This window comes from Narcine bancroftii, chromosome 1 (genome assembly GCF_036971445.1).
Source record: "Narcine bancroftii isolate sNarBan1 chromosome 1, sNarBan1.hap1, whole genome shotgun sequence".
NCBI classification, from domain to species: domain Eukaryota; kingdom Metazoa; phylum Chordata; class Chondrichthyes; order Torpediniformes; family Narcinidae; genus Narcine; species Narcine bancroftii.
In genome coordinates this window covers 81,916,647-81,925,933 of record NC_091469.1, presented here as the reverse complement: position 1 = coordinate 81,925,933, position 9,287 = coordinate 81,916,647, and the positions used below count along the sequence as shown (strand labels likewise).

The window sequence follows — 9,287 nt, the reverse complement described above, 5'->3', positions numbered from 1 at the left end:
ATTTGTGCATTGGGTGGCTTCCTGGTAGCGGTCCGCTACACAACTCCCCTCCCCAGCCCCCAGAACTAACTATCTGGGCGCTGTCTTTTGAGTTTGGCAGCCTGCCCCTGCATCACAGGGGATGTATGATTACCAGTTGGTTAGTGTCCATGTGTTCAGGTTTGAGGCAGCCAATAGTGAACATCTCCTACTTACTGCCAATATCCAGCAAGCATGAGGATCCATTGTGTCTGATCACTAGGTAAGGCCCCTCATATGATCACTGCAGAGGTGTGCGGTGTGCTCCCCATCGCACAAAGATGTATTTGCATGAATTTAGATCTTTGAGGATGAATGTTTTGGGTTGGCTGTGTGGTGAAGGCTGTGTTGGGGCTAGAGTGCCTAGTCGCTCCCTTAGTTTTTCCAACGTTGCCGCTATGGTTCTTCTGGGTCCTTGGCAGCAGCCAAGAACTCCCCTGGGATGACTCAGGGTGCATCATATATCATTTCCGCCGCCAAGGGATTGAAGTCCTCTTTTTGTGCTGCGCGGATCCCCAGGAGGACACTGAAGTGCCAGTTGATGAAGTAGACAAAGACGATGTGGTCAAACAATAATCATGGCTTTTATTAGCAGAAACTCATGGTACAATAATGTAAGACAATAGATGCATATACAGTTATACCCAAGGGGAGTGTCCTAAAAAGTAGAGATAATGCACAGCTAATGTTAGTACAGCCAGGCTTGACAGAGGGGAGACAAGCAGCTTGGCAGACATTCACCACAGTCTCCCCCTGGCAGAAGAAGGGTTAAAATCAAAAGGACAGCTGCTAGGAAAGACTGAAGCAAGCGATACATGGATACCATGTTTGGCCTTAAGATATTCTAACAGTCAAATTATGCCAGTATCTAGCAAGCAATCGAAATATAATGAGATGTTTTATGAATATGTCAGCCTATCAGGTTGTTTATGAATTCTGGTGCTTCACTTCAAAACAGGTGGCTTCTTTGCAACTTTGGGAACTGGTATAGGTCCTGGGTCTGTAGTGTGGGAAGGACTGGCTTCTGGACTCGCTCCAGAATCACCAGCGTGAGGCAGTGGAGCCTCAGCATGGCCATCTGAAAGCTTACTAGGGGTCACAGGCTGGGGGGGTGGTGAGTCCAACCTCTTAGGTTCACTCTGAGTAGGGGTGCGAGGAAGGGGTGAAGCAGGTGAGGACAGATCTCTTAGGGGTACAGTGTCAGGGGAATTTAACATGAGCATAGTTGGGGTTAGTATGCAGTAGTTGAACTGGTAGGACTAGGGGGTCTGTTTTACGCGTCCGAGCGTGGCTCTTCAGCAGCACGGCTCCAGGCTCAGATAAACAGGCAGGCCAGTCCATCACAGTTCCTGATTTCCTAGGAAAGGCAAACATACGTTCATGAGGTGTTTGATTTGTTGCAGTAAAAAATAAAGACCAAATAGAATGTAATGCCTCAGGCAGCACCTCCTGCCACCGGGTAACAAGGTAACCATGTGTTTTTAAAGCACGATTAACAGTCTTCCAGACTGTAGCATTAGCCCTTTCAACCTGCCCATTGCCCTGCGGATTGTAGCTCTTGGTACGGCTGGTGGCAATCCCCTTTCATAGTAGGGCTCGCCGCAGTTCAGCACTCATGAATGCTGAGCCTCTATCAGTATGAATGTAATTGGGAAAACCAAAAATGCTGAAAATTCAATCGTGACTTAATGACAAGACGCTGACGAGACATCAGGGCAGAGTATCGGAAAGGGAAACCTGGAAGATTCATCGATTACAGTAAGGAAATATACATTTTTGTTGTTGGAAGGTAACAGCCCTTTAAAATCTAAGCTAATCCTCTCAAAAGGTCGAGTTGTCTTTTGGTGCTGCGCGGAACCCCAGGAGGACCCACAGCAGTTTGTCTGTCCAGTGTGTTCCCTTGAGCCAAGCCATCAGAGCTGCCTTCAGGTGCCTGTGGTGCTCCACCAACCTGCTTTCCTGGGGGTGATATCCTATTGTACGGTGGAGTTGGGTATCCATGAGGTTAGCCAGTGTTGCCCAGACCTCTATCCGGTCATGCTCTGGGACTCTGAACCTTGCCATCCAGATATTGATCAAGACTCTGGTGCAGGCCTCAGTCATTGTTTCTGCCAGTAGAACCACTCAGGTTATCTTTTGAAGTGATCAACCATTATCCAAAGGTATCTTTCCACTTGGGAGTCCGGCAGCAGTCCTGCAATGTCAATGTGGATGTGATTGAACATTCATTGTGCTGTCTCCAAGGTTTGGGGGGGTTGTCTTGATAAGAATTTGTACCTTTGATGCCTGGCAGAGTGTGCAGGTCTTGGCCCATTGGCTGACTTACTTTCAGAGGCCAAGCCAGACGAACCTGCTGGCTACCATCTTGACGGTGGCCCCAATGGCCGGGTGCACCAACTTGTGCACTGCATCAAAAACCTGCCGTCTCCAGGCTGCCGCTATAATGGGGCAGGATTTGCCAGTGGACATGTCGCACAGGAGAATCTGGGTGCCCGAGCTGATGGTGACGTCCTCTAGCCTGAGTCCTGAAACTGCCATCCTGTATGTGGGAATTTTGGAAGTCTGTCTGCTGTGCCTTGGCCAGGGTCAAGGACCCAAAGATGGGTCTATCAGCTGAGGGGGCCCGATAACTTAGCTTCACCGAGGGAGAAAGACTGGAATGTCCTGGCCCTTTGAGGTCTATCCCCTGGGACGGGGTCTGGATAGATTGGATTGCCAGTTGTGATAGTGCATCAGCCACTATGTTGGCCTTCCCGGCAATAAGTTCCATGTCTGTGGTGAACTCAGTCACATAGGACAGGTGCCTTTACTGACTGGCCGGCCATGGGTCAAACAGTTTATTGAAGGCGAAGATTAAGGTCTTGTGGTCTGTGAAAACTTTAAATTGCCTCCCCTCCAAAAAGTACCTGAAATGTTGAACCGCAAGGTATAGTGCCAAGAGTTTGTGGTTGAAAGTGCTGTATTTAAGTTCAGGTAGCCAGAGGTGTCTGCTAAAGAGCATGCCCCCGACTGCTGTTTTGGAGACGTCTACTGAGAGGGCAGTCAGGGGATCTGTTCTGGGGTGTACCAGAAGTGTAGCGTTAGCCACTGCGTCTTTTGCCTTCTGAAATGCCTCCAATGCTTCCCTGTCCCAGGTGACCTCTTTTTTTCTTCCAACTATGAGTGCTAACAAGGGAATCACATGATGCGTGCTGCTGCTGGTAAGAAACGGTTGTGAAAATTGATCATATTGGCGAATTCCTGGAGGCCCTTCACCATGTGGGGTTTGGTGAAGCATCTGAAGGCCTCTACCTTTTTGAGCAGGGGTGTCGCCCCATGTTTGTTGATTCTGTGGCCCAGGAAATCTATTGTCTCTAGCCTGAACTGACATTTGGCCAGATTGATTGTTAGGCCAAAGTTGCTCAGGTGGGTGTACAATTGCCTTAGATGGGCCGCTGGCTATCAGGATGTTGTCCAAATGCAAACCTGAGGTCCCGGCCCACTGCATCCATCAGCCTCTGGAAGGTCTGGGGTGCATTTTTGGGCCCAAAAGGCATTTTTAGGAACTCAAACAGCCCAAAGTGGGTGTTGATCGCAATTTAGGGAAGTCATCAGTGTGGACTGGAATCTGATGACTGCCCCGCATGAGGTCAACCTTCAAGAATATATGTGCCTCCTGTACATTCACGGTATATGTGGTACAGGATACCTGTCCAGTGTGGTGGCTTGAGGTGGCGGTTGTCTCCACATGGCCTGCTTTTGGTACCACGTGCAGGGGGGAGGCCCAGGGACTGTCAGAATGCCGCACAATTCCCAGCTCCTCCATCTTTTTAAACTCCCCTTTCGTGAGGTTGAGTTTCTCAGGAGGAAGGCGGCATGCCCTGGCATGGAGTGGGGGCCCTCTGTCAGGATGTGGTGCCACACCCCATGCTCAGGCTCAGCTGAGGTAAACTGTGGCATTACGATGGAAAGGAATGCCATTAAGATTTGCTTGAATTCGGAGTCCAGCTGAGGGGGCCCGATAACTTAGCTTCACCGAGGGAGAAAGACTGGAATGTCCTGGCCCTTTGAGGTCCACAAGCAGGAGGTTTGCACCCATGAGCAGTTGTGGCACTGCCACCAGTGTGAAAGTCAATGCGCAGCGGCTGTTGCCAAGGTGGAGTGGGATGGTACAGATGCTGAAAGTCCTTAAACTGCTACTGTTCACATGGATGGTGCCATCCCCCAGGCCATCCATGTGCAATGGTCAGGCGACACACTCATGCCGTGAGAGCCCAAAAGTGTGGGTTAAAAGCTCTTTGAGGGCATTGTATTTGCCTTGTTCTGGAAGCTGCCACAGGAAATCAATGACCCTTGCTGCTGTGTCCTGGTAGAGCACGCTCACTACATGGTAGTACTTTGTGGAATTGACAGAAATCTGTCAGAGCTGGAACTGGGCTTTGGCCTACTCAAACCACAACAGTCCAGGTGTCCAGAACATTGGCAGCTTCAATTAAACTGCATGGAGCATTGTCTGATCGCTCATCTTTGGGTCCAAATGCCATTTGGACTGGTCAGGGGTCTACAATTTAGCGAGTGCTACATCAGAGAGTGGAAGAACTAAACACACTTGATGCAGTTATAGTCAAGACTGGTTTATTGCTCTCTCTGCTCCTGGTTATGTAGGCCCAGTTTCCCGCCGCTGGGCATAGTTTTCCCATTGTTGCCGGCAGAAGTGACATCAACAGCTGATTGGTCAGCATTTCTGTGGCATGGGCAGTCAGCCAGGAAGAAAATCTATTAGATTGTGCTGGCCTTGTGAGATCGCCGTGTTCATCCACCATTTAGTGTTGCCTCCTGAGTAGTGGGCCGCTACAAGATTGTGAGAGATGAGTAAAACTAATATGAAAATATGAGAGATGAAGAAAGCTAGTATGGATATATGTGTAATGAAGCCAGTATGAATAGGATAAGGGTAGATAATAGAATGTAGGAAGCAAAGTTAGTCTGAATAAGATAAGGGTCTTCTAGGCCTGAGACAGAATTCCGCATATGTAATTAGTAAGCCTTAGACAGAATTAGCAAGTTCTGCATATAAGAGTTAGTAAGCCCTGAGGGTTGGGAAGGTGTGAATAAGGACAAAGGCAGGTGAATAAGGACAATGACATGATGGGACACAGACAGGATACCCCCTGGTCCTCCAAGTTCACAGAAACAGCACATAGGCAGACAGGATTGCCTAATGCCAAACTTATCCAGGAAGCAGAAGTTAGGGGGGGGGGGGGGGGGAGGGTACCTCTACACTGAAATGAACTGTATAAAAGTTGGGTGAGCCCCAGTATGTGTGTGTATTCCCAGGGTAAGGGGAAGCACCCAACTTTGCATTGTTGTATAATAAATGTTCTTTGTTCTCAATTTTGGTCTCGAGCAAATTCTGTGAAGGCTTCTGTTTCTCACAAGATCAAATGTAAGATAATGGAATCTTGTTATGTAGGCTAAATATCAAGACTATGCTCACACAACTACAATGAAAATGTTCAACACTTAAATAATGATTCAGTAGTTATAGATACTTCCTGTGACACCAAATGAATCATGTAAAGTCAATAGAATAAACCAAAAGATACTCAGGGATATTATTTGGCATTGGCATGGATGCCAGCCAAAGTTTGCAAAGATGCCACGTAACATGGTTGAATTTACAAAGTTGAGAATGATAAGTTAAATGATAAGAGATTGTCATTTTAAAATAGGATAAAGAAAACAAAATATGTAAATTTTGGTGCTTCTTTTTGCTATAAATATGCATTTAAATCCAGAATACTTAAAGGTACAAATGATATATTATTTAATAAATAGGTTTGTACATTGTGAAATAATCTATACTAAAATTAATTATGATGTCAAAAATGCAGAATGTTGAATATTTAAAGAATGAATTTCATTTACAGTTAATTCTCAGTTAAAGACAAATGACAACAGTGAAATTTTTGAGTTGTTATTTCCAGATTCTAATCATTGATGGTTAACAGTGAGCTAGCAAATTGTGAGTCCATGTGTCTCTTCTCTTTCTCTTTGGCTTGGCTTTGCAGATGAAGATTTATGGAGGGGTAAATGTCCACGTCAGCTGCAGGCTCGTTTGTGGCTGACAAGTCCGATGCGGGACAGGCAGACACGGTTGCAGCAGTTGCAGGGGAAAATTGGTGGGTTGGGGTTGGGTGTTGGGTTTTTCCTCCTTTGTCTTTTGTCAGTGAGGTGGGCTCTGCGGTCTTCTTCAAAGGAGGTTGCTGCCCGCCGAACTGTGAGGTGCCAAGATGCACGGTTTGAGGCGATATCAGCCCACTGGCGGTGGTCAATGTGGCAGGCACCAAGAGATTTCTTTAGGCAGTCCTTGTACCTCTTCTTTGGTGCACCTCTGTCACCTCTATGGCCAGTGGAGAGCTCGCCATATAACACGATCTTGGGAAGGCGATGGTCCTCCATTCTGGAGATAGAACCTAAAGAAATGTCTCTTCAAAATGTTTCATTTTTCTCTAGTCTCTTGTGAACAACTCTCCAAAACACAAATCCATTAATAATAAAGATCATTACTTTGAATTCACAGATTAATGTGGATGAGCCTTGAGTTTTGAGTAGACTCGTCAAACCCGTGATTAGTTTAAGATTGATTTTGATCCCTATCTCTCCCATATGTTCAGAGCAATGTCTGGGTCTTGTGCTGTTCATTATGGCCATAGGATTGAGCATGCTTTACCAAGATATGTGTGAAATTGGAAATCAGCAAGCAGTTTGACATTTTTTTAATGATAGTTTGCAGTTTTACTGATTACTTTCTCCATTATTTCCACTTTAAGTTTAGATTTTCCAAAATGCTTCCTCCATTTTGTCACAGCTGCTGCCCCTGAACATCATCAGCGCAAACGAAAGGAAAGAGAGATCCTCTGAATTCATACACACCTCAGGAAGATATTGCATTGGAACAAATGGAACTATGCAGTTCAAAGGAGTTATTTAAAACCATGAAACAGTTCTACAAGTGCATCCCTATCCACCAAAAACAGAATTGATAGATCAAAGCAATGCAATTGTAATAAATGCACTTTGTTATGTTGCTTGGATTAGCAATGCATGGAAAGTAAGGAACCCAGCTCTTACGAAGAATCTCTGAATGTTGAGGCTTTGTCGTAGTATATACTGACATACAAAGTCTTACATGAGTATAGTGATCCCTTCATACAGCGCCTTCTACAAGCATATGTAATATAACAGTTGACTACACCACATCCTGAATAGAACATTATAAAAATGGAAATGAAATATTTGGCAAAGTGGAAAATAAATTTAAATTATTTTAAGATGTCAAAACCAATGCAATATCAAAGGAAGGTTATAGGTAATAGCTATAAAATGTATAACATCAGCTATATTTTCTAATTTTCTAATTCTGCATTGTTGTATTCTGAGCAATGTCTGCACCTTACATAGCCAAACCTGATGTGTGGAGGTTCCTAACCAGGATGAGCCCACACAAAGTAGCAGGTTGAGATAACACAACTGGTCGGGTGTTGAACGTCTGTGCAGCACAGTTGACGGAGATCATAACAGATATCTACAACATTTCATTGCAGCAGTCCACTGTTCCTGCAGGCTTCAAAGCAGTCACCAGCATCCCAGTGCCAAAGAAAGCAACAGTAACCAGACTAAATGACTGCTGCCCAGTGGCACTGATGTCTACAACCAGGAAGTGGTGTGAGCAGATATTGATTCATCATAGAGCACTTCCCAGCAACATTGGACCCATTCCAATTTGCCTACTGTCAAAACTAGTCCACAGATGGTGCAATAGGCTTGACCCTTTACTCCATCTTGACCTACCAAGGGAGCAATGCCTCATACACCAGGCGGTCGTTCATTAACATCAGCTCAACATTCAACACAATCGTACCTCATTGGCTGGTGGATAAATTCTCCTTACTGGGACTCAATACCCTTCCCTGTAATTGAATTCTGAATTTAAAAAAAATTAATTGTTTTCATTATTGCAGGAAAAAAATGAACAAAACATTAAATATCCATAGTCAATTATACAAAAAAAGTATTTTTATATATTTTCTCCCCACCCCCCCCCACCCAAAAGTAAAAAAAGGAAAGAAAATAAAGAAACACCTACCATTTAATATACAATAATATTAGGATAGACAATCATTAATTGTTATTAAAAATTACTAATTAAGAGGAGTGGATAAGATAGAAGAGGTGGACAGAAAATTATCCATAAAATCCATATATGGTTTCCAAATTTTCAACTCGATTCCTTAAACTAAATGTAATTTTTTTACATTTACAACTTTGCATCTCATTATATCATCCACTTAATAACATTTCTCTATCATCTTGCCATGATATCGTTATATATTTCTTTGAAATCTTTCTTGATATTTGTCCAATTTCAATTTTATATTCTTTTCATAAATATCTCCAAATAAAAATATTCTTGGATCCTTTGGTATCTTTATCTTCATAATCTGCCATAATAATAAACTCAGTTCATTCCAAAACCTTTCCACTTTTTCACAAGACCAAAACAGCCTCTCCAACACTCCATCTAAGACTTGTTTATAACCGACATTAAGCTAATGGGACAATAAAAACACTTTCCAGCATTGTTTATATCTAAAAAAATATAATGCAATGTGCATGAAGGTATTAATGCAAAGGATATGTCTTCAATAGCATGTGCACATGTTAACAAATATACCTCCAGACTTGAATTACAACACACTTCTTTCAAATTATTTACAATAACATTTACTAAAATTTACTGATTTATTTTACTGTGTATGATAAAAATAACCAAACTTCAGTTGATCAATTAATCATTTGAGACAATATGGCAATATATTTTATAATGTCTCCATGTTGTTTACTTTTAGAATGCTTCCTCCAAAATACAAGTGCAGTACATGAATGCCTTCACCCTACATCAGTATCTTAGCCATGCATTCAACTGCATTCTGTCTATTCTTGCCTTCTGAGTCTTGGTGAGAATATAGTCATAGGTCAGGAGAGCATTTGAAAGTGTGGTGAGCAATGAGCTCTCTGAACCCTTCTCCATTAACAATGGCGTGAAGCAAGGCTGCGTTCTCGCACCAACCCTCTTTTCAATCTTCTTCAGCATGATGCTGAACCAAGCCATGAAAGACCTCAACAATGAAGACGCTGTTTACATCTGGTACCGCACGGATGGCAGTCTCTTCAATGTGAGGCGCCTGCAAGCTCACACCAAGTCACAAGAGCAACTTGTCCGTGAA

General features: G+C 43.8%; 1 long non-coding RNA gene across 1 annotated transcript in view; it reads right to left on the bottom strand.

Annotated features, from left to right (window-relative positions):
* Positions 1-623: 623 nt before the first annotated feature.
* The window catches only part of LOC138739270 (uncharacterized), a 79,927-nt gene continuing 71,263 nt past the window's right edge, over positions 624-9,287 (bottom strand). Inside the window, exon 4 of the long non-coding RNA XR_011342139.1 lies at positions 624-1,375. This is a non-coding gene — a long non-coding RNA (uncharacterized lncRNA). The remainder of the gene's footprint in view (positions 1,376-9,287) is intronic.